At 41.7% G+C, this 12,500-nt stretch overlaps 1 protein-coding gene across 6 annotated transcripts in view; it reads left to right on the top strand.

The window, feature by feature from the left end:
* The window catches only part of LOC122242648 (uncharacterized), a 70,592-nt gene that overhangs the window by 25,377 nt on the left and 32,715 nt on the right, over positions 1–12,500 (top strand). The window lies entirely within an intron of this gene.

Here is a 12,500-nt window from a genome sequence, read left to right as displayed (position 1 = left end):
ATATACATACACACACATGAATATATATATATATATATATATATATATATATATATATATATATATATATTTATAAAGATATTTACATATATACATTGATATTTATATACACATGAATATATATATGAATATATATAAATAAATATATATGAATATATTAAGTATATATATATAAATATATATATTATATATATATATATAATATATATATATATATATATATATATATATACATACATATGTATTCATATATATCCATGTATATATAATATATATAAAATGAATATGTGTAAATATATATACACACACACACACACACACACATATATATATCAGGGGGCTGGCAAGCCCCCCGTGGCAGTATGCGAGCTCGAGGACCCGAAGGGTCCGAGGGTGAGCTCCGCTTGCCAGCCCCCTACTATATGTTTCTGTGGATTCGCCGAATTCCAGGTAAAAATTTACCCAACTTCCCGACGTCCGAATTACTTAAAACTTATATTCCGTGCATTTAGTACACAAAGACGCGACTGTCAAAATTTCAGATCGATTGGATTAAAAACGGCCGAGTTATTACAACCTGAAATCGCCGAAAATGAGGGTGTTCTTGTTAAAAATGGGTACGATTATATACATAAGGTAGAGGATATTTTTAGGCAAAAAGTGGGTCCTCTTTGTGATGATATATCTCGAGAAGTATAAAAGATACGCGATTTAGCAACACAGCATTGGAAAGAAGAAAGTTCAAACTTTCAAAAACTGTCCTGAAAAAACATCTGATGACGCAGTGATGACGTCATAATGACGTCACAAAATCACGAATTTCAAAATCAAACTATCAAAAAATAGACGTTTTTCAACTCAATTTTTTTATATGAAACTTTCGAGATAGGAAAAAATGATCATGCTAGCGTAGAAAGGAAATTTAATGTACTTTCTGAAAATGCCGTCAAAACGTTCGGGCTTCCATGCATTGTTGAGATATTCGCGACTTTTTAAACCATTTTGATGCGAAAAAGTCGCGAAAAAACATTAAAACGATAAACCTTAATGTGAGAGAACGGGGATGTCCCAGGCCTTCATCTTTCGATATGATGTCGGTTGTAGTCTCGAATTTGCTAATAACTGGTTTTGAGGTAGTATCCTTATTTTGATGACGTATTTGTGACGTCATTAGTAACACGCGGTAAGCCGATTTTTGCACACACAACACCACTTGTATTTGACGTTTAATGTCTGAAAAAAAAACCAGTTTCAACTCAAAATTAATTCTTATTGCTTTTCATATCGCTGCATTGGCTATTGGATGAAACATTTCATCAATTTCATTAATTGAATAATTGGCCAATTAAACCAATTAACGTCGTATCTCGGCTCACACATAAGATAGCGTCGTAAATCCAACGATATCTGTCTTGTTGACATTGATTGAGTGTAGTAGGTGCCACATGAGACCATTCATTATTATTCCCTCAATTAGATAATTGGTCAATTAAACCTATTAGATCTCTGAACACTGAAAAAGACTGATATTTTTCCCAAAACCAAAAAGGATTTGGTTGTGTTGGTCCGTGGCAGTTGAGCGTCCCTTTCTTTACCCTAAAACCTATGATATGGAAGGAACGCGGCAGTCCGCATACTGCCGCCACCCCACTACATGCACTGACAGTGACACTGACTGTTCAGTACAGTGAAAAATTATGCTCATGTGGCCTAAATTGATTTTAGAAGAATTATTACTGTGACTACTACTACTAGCTATATTATTAATGATTCACACGACCTTAGTCTTGAAGTTTGACTATGAAGCATCGACACCTCTTTAGAGCTCAATAACAGGAAGGAAAAACTAATGGGATGAGTACTTAAATTGAATAATTTACGTTATTTATAGTTCTATTGGGCGAAGCATCCACATTAAAAGTATAACTAATTAGACAATGCAAATGAGTTTGTTGCAGAGTTCAAAACTTTGAAATCTTTCGAATTCGTTCAACTACATAATGTTTTCGTAAATCTAAATCATTGCAATCAAGTGTACCTCAAATTTGATCAAGTATAATAATTGTTGTAAGTTTAACATAATGTTAAATTTACAACAATTATTATATTTGATCAAATTTGAGGTATACTTGCAAATTATACATAAAGTATAATTTAGATTCGGGGACAAATGATCCGTGCATGTAGTGGGGTGGCGGCAGTATGCGGACTGCCGCGTTCCTTCCATATCATAGGTTTTAGAGTAAAGAAAGGGACGCTCAACTGCCACGGACCAACACAACCAAATCCTTTTTGGTTTTGGGAAAAAAAAAAAAAATATATATATATATATAAATGTATATATATATACACATACATATATATGTATATTGTTACACCACTCCCCGCCTTCTACCACCCAACACCAGGCAGGCTAGGCAAGTGGCGTGCTTAACCACGGTCATCAACACAGGACAGCTCCAAGAGGTGCCTAACACCACATCTGCAGGGGAAGAGGGAAACACACTATAACATTTATTTACACTAGTTACATGCGTACAGTACAGGGGGAACAAACACATTACATTACACAGTACAGGCTTATCACAATGCAATGGGCCAACACAGAGTATTTCGGGTCACAAGGGGCACTGACAAGGTTTTCACCACAGGAGGCCAAACAACCTCCACCCTGTGGCTTTGTCCCTCCGGTCCTCTCGCCCCGACCCTTGCGTTATGTTGACACATGATTACACAGAGACAAAAACCCGCTGGTGTAACACTATCCCCCCCCCCCTTATCAAGACAGACGACCCGTCTGCTTCGACATAACGAAACATCAAATAAACAAAAGAAAACGTAAAGAAAATTAGTCTTCAGAAACAAACGTAAAGAAAATTAGTTCTCTTAGATAAACAAAAATTCTTATAAAACAAAAGAAAGTGTAATGGTAAATTAGTTCTTAGAAACAACACAAAAATCTTTCATCCAGCCTGGCCTTCTTTGCTCCCGCCGGGGTCACAGCAGTGGAGGTGTGGGTGGCAGCAGATAAGCAGTGGCACCCAGAGGGCCATCTCTAGCCCCAAGACCCAGCTCAGGGTAGCCAATAACGGCTGTCGCATCGCTGCAGCAAGAGAATGTCTATGTCTTCTCCCTAGGGTCACAACCAGGGCATCTAGTTGTTTAGAAACGGTGCATGGGCTGGTACCAGCTGGAGCTACCTGTGCATATGTAAGGTAGTCAATAGTCTGGACGAGGCTAACCCATTTCATTGGCCCCTAAGAGATATTATAGCAGTATAAAAGATCCAAGAATATTTATAAACAGCCTGTAATAGAATTAGAGGTGTCTCAGCACTCTCTCCCTCTGACTAGAATCTTTTCCCCATCCAAAAGTAGATGACCTTCCATCTGTCCCTGGCAGATTCATTGTGCATTCTACCATAGAGATATAAAGTCTATAAGAGACTTTTTACATTTTTATGATTCTACAGACCTTGGTGCTGTCGTACCCAGTTAACAAACTGAACCTTAGGCCAGTTCACTTTATACAGAATTGATTAGAATTACTAATATTTGATCAATCTTCATTTCTTTTAATATTCATGTCTGATTGCAAAGCGAATTAAAAAGCCACTTGAATTATTTAGATGTCTCATAGGTATCAGTGTGCAGGGTAACAAGAACATTGCAAACAAGACATGATACATTTATTAGATTTCAATACTTAAAAAAAATACTTTCATGGTTAATGTTGTCAAAGCAACCACAGGACATATGACAAAGTTAAATAAACCAATAAAAAAGAAGAAGAAAAAAAAACGAGCGAGGCCGGTAGCAACCAAAGTCTTCAATCACATAAACCCGCGAGATTGTTAAATTAGCATTATTTCCCCGTGCCAGTTAAGAAATGTGCTTCAACGAAATCCTATAATGCACGTCATATTTAACTTCGGAGAGCAAAAAGACACCGGCCATCGCCCAAAGGCAAAAATCCTGCAGTCTGACCCAAACTGCAAGACAATCGGGAGTAATGGCGCTGAACAGTGCTCTCACCCATCTATGTGGGTATGGGGGCATGTGGCTATGGTGGTTAACCCCATCTAACAATGGGGCAGTCCATATTAGGGTATGCCCTTACTTATGAAAAAATACTTGTAGAATGACAGAACGACAATTCAAAAACACACAGGCTAAACTTACACTACATAAACGAAAATATACAAAACTACCATGCAAAACGAACAGACAAGAGCAATCTATTATACGAACGGATACTAAAACAAACTGACAAAGGATAAAAGCGAACAAATAAAACAGGTAAGAACAAACAAATAAAACAGCACAAAACAAAAACAAAAATCAGACAAAGCACAATAGGCATGCAAACAACGATTGATTACGGCACCTAGCTTCCGTTACGATTCCCATTCACCACAGGTGCAAGTTGGATGGGACCCCCTGAGCTCACCAGAATATTCTCAATTATGCCCTGCACCTACTATTAATAATAGTTATTGTTATAATAATAATTATTACTATTTGTTTTATCATCATGACTACCATCGTTATTGTCATTGTCATAAATATTACTCTTATCAGGTTATAATAGATATTATCATTAACATTTTTATTATTGTTCTTATTAATATCATTTTTATCATTATCATCATCATTCTTATTATCATTATCATTATTGTTATTATTGTTTTTTTCATCATTATTATCATCAAGAGAGTTTTTATTATCATTCTTATCATCATTATCATCAATATTATCATCGTTATTACTATTATTATTATCAGTATCATTATATGGGAAACCTCTGCTGAAGGCGTGGTCCAGAAGAGATGAGTGCTCTGCCCTCGGCTCTGCCTCGGGCATATTTACTATCACTGGCAAAGCACATCATAAAAACACTACACTAAATTAGAGTCACCGCACCTTGCACGATCAACAGACTACTATCCTCACAGGACCTCTTTCGTTTGATCTCTTCACTGTCCTCTCTCTTGATCTCCTGACTCCTTGCATTTAACCCATGCAAAAAGATTAGGTGTTGTAAGGCACGATCAACAGACTACTATCCTCACTCGACCTCTCTTGTTTGATCTCTTCACTGTCCTCTCTCTTGATCTCCTGACTCCTTGCATTTAACCCATGCAAAAAGATTAGGTGTTGTAAGGGTTGTACCTGGGAAAAAGTGTAACCACCCACTGCTGCCACTAGTTGTAACCACCGGTGCCACTAGTTGTAACCAGCTTGCTGGCAACAGTTGTAAAGCACCCGATGCCCTGGTTGTGATCCGGTGGAATAATCAGACAGACGTTCACGTGCCATAGTCTTTATTGTGGATTGTTAATACACCGGACTCTGGCCTTAGGCCAGAGTCAGAGCTGTTCGCTCTAGTCTATCTGTGTTCCTTGTGTGTCCTTAAGTACAGAGCCTGAGTCAACTTTCTATGCCTAAGGGTTTCTGTTAGCAAACACAGCTGTTTAGAGAAGCGAGGCGGAAATGAACACAGGAAACGGATGCGTCAGGTCAAAACAGACTGCCAGGGATATTGCATTGAATTAAGAAATATATGATCAATGTCTTGGGTCACATGATATACAATACCAGTGACTTACATTGCTCGGACCACGCTACTGGACGGCCCCTGTCATATCTTAATTAGAGAAATAACCAGGCTCTAACTACAACGATCTAGCTCAAATCAATGTCCACCCTACAAGTGGGCTCTTGGTCATTGGAGGCTATCTGCACCAGACTTCACAAGTAGATGTGACATTCAACCATAAGCTAAAACACTATCAAATTCATTAGCCGACGCAGTGGCACCAATGGGCACTAATCAGTGGCCCCAGTAATGTGTATAATATGAGAAACAATTCAAGAAGGCATAACTGCAGTGTAAGAGTAGACACTAAGACTGGCCTCATGATAACATAAAATGGGTGACTGCAGTGAACAGGTGGGCCCTAAGAGATGGCTCCAAAAACATACATATATCATAAACATACAAGATTACAGTACATACAGTAAATACAAGTTGGCTGTGAGTATAGAGAAACATTATGTGGGAGAAAGTAATTAAAGTAAAGGTGTGTTTGCTTAAGCGGAATGAGGGGAGTGTTAACATAACGTGACCAGCTTGCATGGTCAGTGAAATTAGGAAATGACTCGAGTGAGCATAGGCTAGAAGAACTTGCAAATTGCAAAAAGAGCACATAGAACTTAAATGATTCATAAAAGTGTGGTAGGATCAGCTTATCCCAGAACAAAATCTCACTATGTCTTCATAAGATATAGGTGGCAGTGCATTTGAGAATACATACATGAAAATATTTTGTATCACGACTGGTGGTGTCCATACACGGAGGGTGGGAGTCAAACAATGGCTAGCCTCTGGGGTACACAATTCAACACCATTGCGACCTGTGGGTAACAGGCGAATTAGTTACGGTGTTCAGGTGTAACTGGCGTGATGCCCTGTACCTCAAAGGTGCGGTTGGGTTGACTTTGCCATGCACCCAAAAACTGTACAACTCAACCACCGTTCTACCTTGGTGAAAACATGCACCGACACAACACAGTAGGTATACAGGGGGGAGGGGGGTTTACATATATATGAAACGTGCAGGAAAACTTCGTCAACGGGGGGGGGGGGGGGGGAACGCATAAAAACGTGCGGGGAAAACTCGACCACTGAGTAGAAAACAACTTGTGTGCTCCTTGCACGGCTTACTGAAGTGACATCCATCTTGCACAGCTACCTGAATAACATGCGTGCGTTGCGCACAGCTTACTGAAGCGACATGCCTCTTGCATGGCTACCTGAATAACATGCGTGCATTGCACACGGCTTACTGAAGCGACATGCCTCTTGCATGGCTACCTGAATAACATGCGTGCGTTGCACACGGCTTACTGAAGCGACATGCCTCTTGCATGGCTACCTGAATAACATGCGTGCGTTGCACACGGCTTACTGAAGCGACATGCCTTTTGCATGGCTACCTGAATAACATGAATACCTTGCGCATGGCTACCTGAATAACATGCATGCCTTGCACACGGCTTACTGAAGCGACATGCCTCTTGCATGGCTACCTGAATAACATGCGTGCGTTGCTCATGGCTCACTGAAGCGACATGCCTCTTGCATGGCTACCTGAATAACATGCGTGCGTTGCACACGGCTTACTGAAGCGACATGCCTCTTGCATGGCTACCTGAATAACATGCGTGCGTTGCTCATGGCTCACTGAAGCGACATGCCTCTTGCATGGCTACCTGAATAACATGCGTGCGTTGCACACGGCTTACTGAAGCGACATGCCTCTTGCATGGGTACCTGAATAACATGCGTGCGTTGCGCACGGCTTACTGAAGCGACATGCCTCTTGCATGGGTACCTGAATAACATGCATGTCTTGCGCACGGCTTACTGAAGCGACATGCCTCTTGCATGGCTACCTGAACAACATGCGTGCGTTGCTCATGGCTCACTGAAGCGACATGCCTCTTGCATGGCTACCTGAATAACATGCGTGCGTTGCACACGGCTTACTGAAGCGACATGCCTCTTGCATGGGTACCTGAATAACATGCGTGCGTTGCACACGGCTTACTGAAGCGACATGCCTCTTGCATGGCTACCTGAATAACATGCGTGCGTTGCACACGGCTTACTGAAGCGACATGCCTCTTGCATGGCTACCTGAATAACATGCGTGCGTTGCACACGGCTTACTGAAGCGACATGCCTCTTGCATGGCTACCTGAATAACATGCATGCGTTGCACACGGCTTACTGAAGCGACATGCGTCTTGCATGGCTACCTGAATAACATGCATGCGTTGCGCATGGCTTACTGAAGCGACATGCGTCTTGCATGGCTACCTGAATAACATGAGTGCGTTGCGCACGGCTTACTGAAGCGACATGCGTCTTGCATGGCTACCTGAATAACATGCGTGCGTTGCACACGGCTTACTGAAGCGACATGCCTCTTGCATGGCTACCTGAATAACATGCGTGCGTTGCACACGGCTTACTGAAGCGACATGCCTCTTGCATGGCTACCTGAATAACATGCGTGCGTTGCGCCCGGCTAACTGAAGCAACATGCCTCTTACATGGCTACCTGAATAACATTTGTGCCTTGCGAACGGCTTACTGAAGCGACAAACAACAACAATAATAACACTTTGCAACTGCCAAGAGGAGAACAAACAAAGAAGAAATCAGAATTAAGTAATAAGTGGAAGCTCAATAGATGCAGGTTTACAAGATACACAGAAAATACAAACATGAGTAGCACTTGTCGACGAGAAAAGTAATAACAGGCGTACTTTAACGAGTGGCGAAAAGATAAATTGGTAGATAAAAATCTGGCAATACTGATCACCAGCACAGATCCGGAAGTAAAGTGAAAACTATTAAGAATTTACATGGTTTAAACATAATATCGCTTCTCCTTCGATAATTGTAATCAAGTATGGAAAATCTTTCAAAGGTTCACTTTCAAAACAAATATTTTGGAGAGTAAAAGTCAATAAAATGTCTACAAAATACATTATCCGAAGTTGCAAGATGCTGAAAAATACGAATAGTAATAGCACGTGTCGATGAAAAGAAAGTACAAAAATAACAGAAGATAAAAATAAGGTAACACTGATCGCCAGTACAGATTCGGAATGAAAGTGAAAACTGAAGAATATTAATACAATATCGCCTCTCCTTCGATAATTGTAATCAATCATAAAAATCTTTCAAAGGTTCACTTTCAAAACAAGTATTTTGGAGAGTAACAGTCAATAAAATTTCTCCAGAACACATTATCCGAAGTTACAAAATACAGAAAAATACGAGTAGCAATAGCACGTGTCGATGAAAGAAAGTACAAAAATAACAGAAGATAGGAATCAGGCAACACTGATCGCCAGTTCAGATGCGGAATGAAAGTGAAAGCTATCAAGAATTTACATAGTCTAAATACAATATCGGGTCCTCTTCGATAGTTATAATCAAGCATGGAAAATCTTTCAAAGGTTCACTTTCAGAACAAATATTTCCAAATTACCTTGTCCGAATAAGGGAAATGGAAAAAGAAGGGTTGTTTTTACAACAAAGGGAAATGGGAGGGGGTGAGATTTCGGCACGTGCGAAGAAACTGAGCGAAGAAACAATACATACCATATGAAAATATCTGATTCTCTGCATTTATATAGCAAACAGAACTTCAGAATATTCTGGCCACTCTCCACATAAGATTAAAGAAGAAAGTTCAATAGGCCGTCAGGGAGGCCGTTATAACGGGGTCATCAAGGCGAGATAAGACAAGGAAACAAGGGAAAAGAGGGGGGGGGGGGGGGAGGACTTTCCCTTTCAACGACCAATTCGTTCACACCTAGGCGTAAGGGAGGGAAGAGGATGGAAGTCCTGCGGAATCACACTTACGCACAAGTATTTCACAACAGAAAAAAACAGAGTAACAATCACAAGAAAATGAAACAAATCACAGCATATAAAACTCATAAATCCTGACGAAATCTAACGAAACCTAACAAAAAGACTGGGTTTCTCTAACTTATGGGATTTTTGGTCTCGATGTCAACATGTAGATGGGCGTCTGCCGCGGCTCGGTGTGGTGGTCCTCTTGACTTCTCATTTTGTGGCCTTTTCTGCTTGTGTCAGAGACTTCGTGACCTTGGGGTTGGGGCGCTTGTGTTATGCCCAAAATCCGCGGTGGGCAGTCTTGGGTTGCCATGATAGATGGGTGTAGACGTGCAGGAAGTAACGTAGCACGGACAGGTCAGCTGCTATGGGTGGCGGTGTTTGTCAGAACAGGTAGAACAGGGTGAGTGGGCGGGCAAAATACTTACTGTGGTGTGGGCAGTGGGCGGGAACTTCAGCGTATTCTTCATTTTCTATGTAGATGGTAACGTTTGGCGTAGTGGCTTCTTCAGAGTTGAGAGTCCAATACCAGCAAACTCGGGGCACCCACCGGCTGGCACCAGTTGTAACCACCCACTGCTGCCACTAGTTGTAACCACCCGGTGCCACTATTTGTAACCAGCTTGCTGGCAACAGTTATAAAGCACCCAATGCCCTGGTTGTGATCCGGTGGAATAATCAGACAGACGTTCACGTGCCATGGTCTTTATTGTGGACTGTTAATACACCGGACTCAAAGGCCAGAGTCAGAACTGTTCGCTCTAGTATGTCTGTCTGACCTCTCCGTCTCTCTCTGCTTGTCTCTGTGTTCTTAGTGTGTCCTTAAATACAGAGCCTGAGTCAACTTTCTATGCCTAAGGGCTTCCGTTAGCAAACACAGCTGTTTAAAGAAGCGAGGCGGAAACAAACACAGGAAACGGACGCGTCAGGTCAAAACAGACTGCCAGGGATATTGCATTAAATTAAGAAATATATGATCAATGCCTTGGGTCGCATGATGCACAATACCAGTGCCTTACAAAAGTAGGGTACCTATGAAACATACAAACAACTGTTGTGTACATCTGCCAAGTGTGCCGTCAATGAAATGCAGATTGCAGGAATCTTTTGAGAGGCTTTTCCACCCTCACCCCGCATGGGAAACTTAAAGTACAACTCGGACCTCACTGAAAAGACCTAACTTTGTCACCTACGAAGGCATAACTTACATCATAAAATTGTAACCGTAAGAATCCTTCCTCACAGCAGTCAGGAAATGCCACAAAACACTACATTGCACTCAGGGAACAGTGTTACACTTTACACATAATTACCGGGTTTGCTTGGGGAAGATGAGGGCCTCTAATTTTGACTTCGCGACTGTGAATCGGGACCCATCCATCTTCCACAAACTTTTTGGCCCTGTTTCAAACCCAGGACCAAGCCATCTCTGACCTACAACTGGATAGTTCTGGAAATAGTTTTCCTGGTGGAAGCATCTTATGTCAGGCATCGCATGGATGGCCATCCCCTCTCATCCTCAGCAAGCTGTGTCCAGAGCGTCTTCTACTGCTGCAGGAAAGGTCATGACATTTTCCCCGAAATGAGACCTAGATGGGGCAATATGTCCCTCCTGTATTATGGCCTCACAAAAGGTGTGATGTGCTGCGTTGAGGGTGATAATCATTTGTTTATCATGCCTTTCTCAAGAACCCGATGAAAGAGATCAGGACCTGCACTCCTGGTTTTGACGCTGTGTCAATGTCGATGTCTCTGAGGGAATTAAGGAGAACATTCACGACCGGTTTTCGGCCAACCTTGGGTAGTGATGGGATTGGCAAGGTTAGCTGCACTTCTGCATCTCATCAATTGGTCTTGCAAGACTTCTTTGCTGCTACAGTGCTGGAAGAGGACCGATATAGTTCCTATTTGTTAACCAAAGGATCCGGTAAAGTACCGTCCAATTTCTCTATCTGGGAAAAGTAGCAGAAAGAATGGTACTGAACTTGTTCTAATGGAAGGTGGGACCTCTGCATGAGCACCTACATGAGTTCACAAGGGCATGAGCACAGCCCACACCATGGCCATCCTATTGAGCAACAATCTCTTATTGTATTTTTAGACCTGGAAAAGGCTTTTGAACTAGTGAGTCCACTTGCTACTCAGAGAATCTGATCCAAAAAGGAATCAAGGACAGACTACTAGATTGGAAGGGGGATTATTTTCGGAACAGTATTGCCAGAGTGAAGTTCCAGGCACTTGCTCCTGGAGAATAAGCTGTCCGGTAGCGCAGTGGATAGCACGTCGATTTACCATCCCCATGGTCAGCAGATCGAGCCCCGTCCAAGCTCATGAGTTTCCATTTTGCTTGGCGGGTACTGACATGCGTGGACAGCACGTTAGGTAAGGTTCAAGCTCAGATCAAGTCAACACTCATTGGCACATTCTGTCACGAGTCAGCACATGCTGACACAGGTGGATTTGCCTCGGTACATATAAGCCCGGCGAAGCATCTGCTCCGCACATCTGGCTTATCCTTATCCTTATCCTGGAAAATGGCACTCCACAAGGGGGATCCTAATCCCAGCACTGATCTTGTAATTATCTTTGCTGGGAGGTAGGACAATAATTCATTAAGAAAGGCCCAGTGTTGTTCTGGAGCTCATGTCTGAGGAACGCTAGAAGGTCGGGCTTAAGATCTCAGTAGCCAAATCAAAGGCAATAGCTCTGAAGCTCAATGTTCAGAATGAAAAGTTGCGGTTGACAGAAACCTCACCTTCCATTCTGAGATTAAGCATCTAATAGACTGGACCAAGACAAGACTCCCTTTCATGAGAGTTCTGTTAGGGGCTGGGTACTGTGTACTAAGATCTTTCTATGTGCACGTGGTCTATCCCATTGTGATGGATTTGAAATAGGTCAGTTCAATGGAGGGGAACACAGTACATATAATCAATTATGCATCATTCCTCAGATACTATACATCACTGAATCTCATTTCATTGTTTCTGCTGAAAAAAAAAAGTATTTGAAAAGTAAGAAATGGCAACAGAGGTAATGGCGGAAAACGTTCGCAGCCA

This window comes from Penaeus japonicus, unplaced genomic scaffold (genome assembly GCF_977035675.1).
Source record: "Penaeus japonicus unplaced genomic scaffold, GWHDUDI00000001_assembly GWHDUDI00000035, whole genome shotgun sequence".
Taxonomy (NCBI): Eukaryota; Metazoa; Arthropoda; class Malacostraca; order Decapoda; family Penaeidae; genus Penaeus; species Penaeus japonicus.
This window is presented reverse-complemented; position numbering and strand designations above follow the sequence as displayed.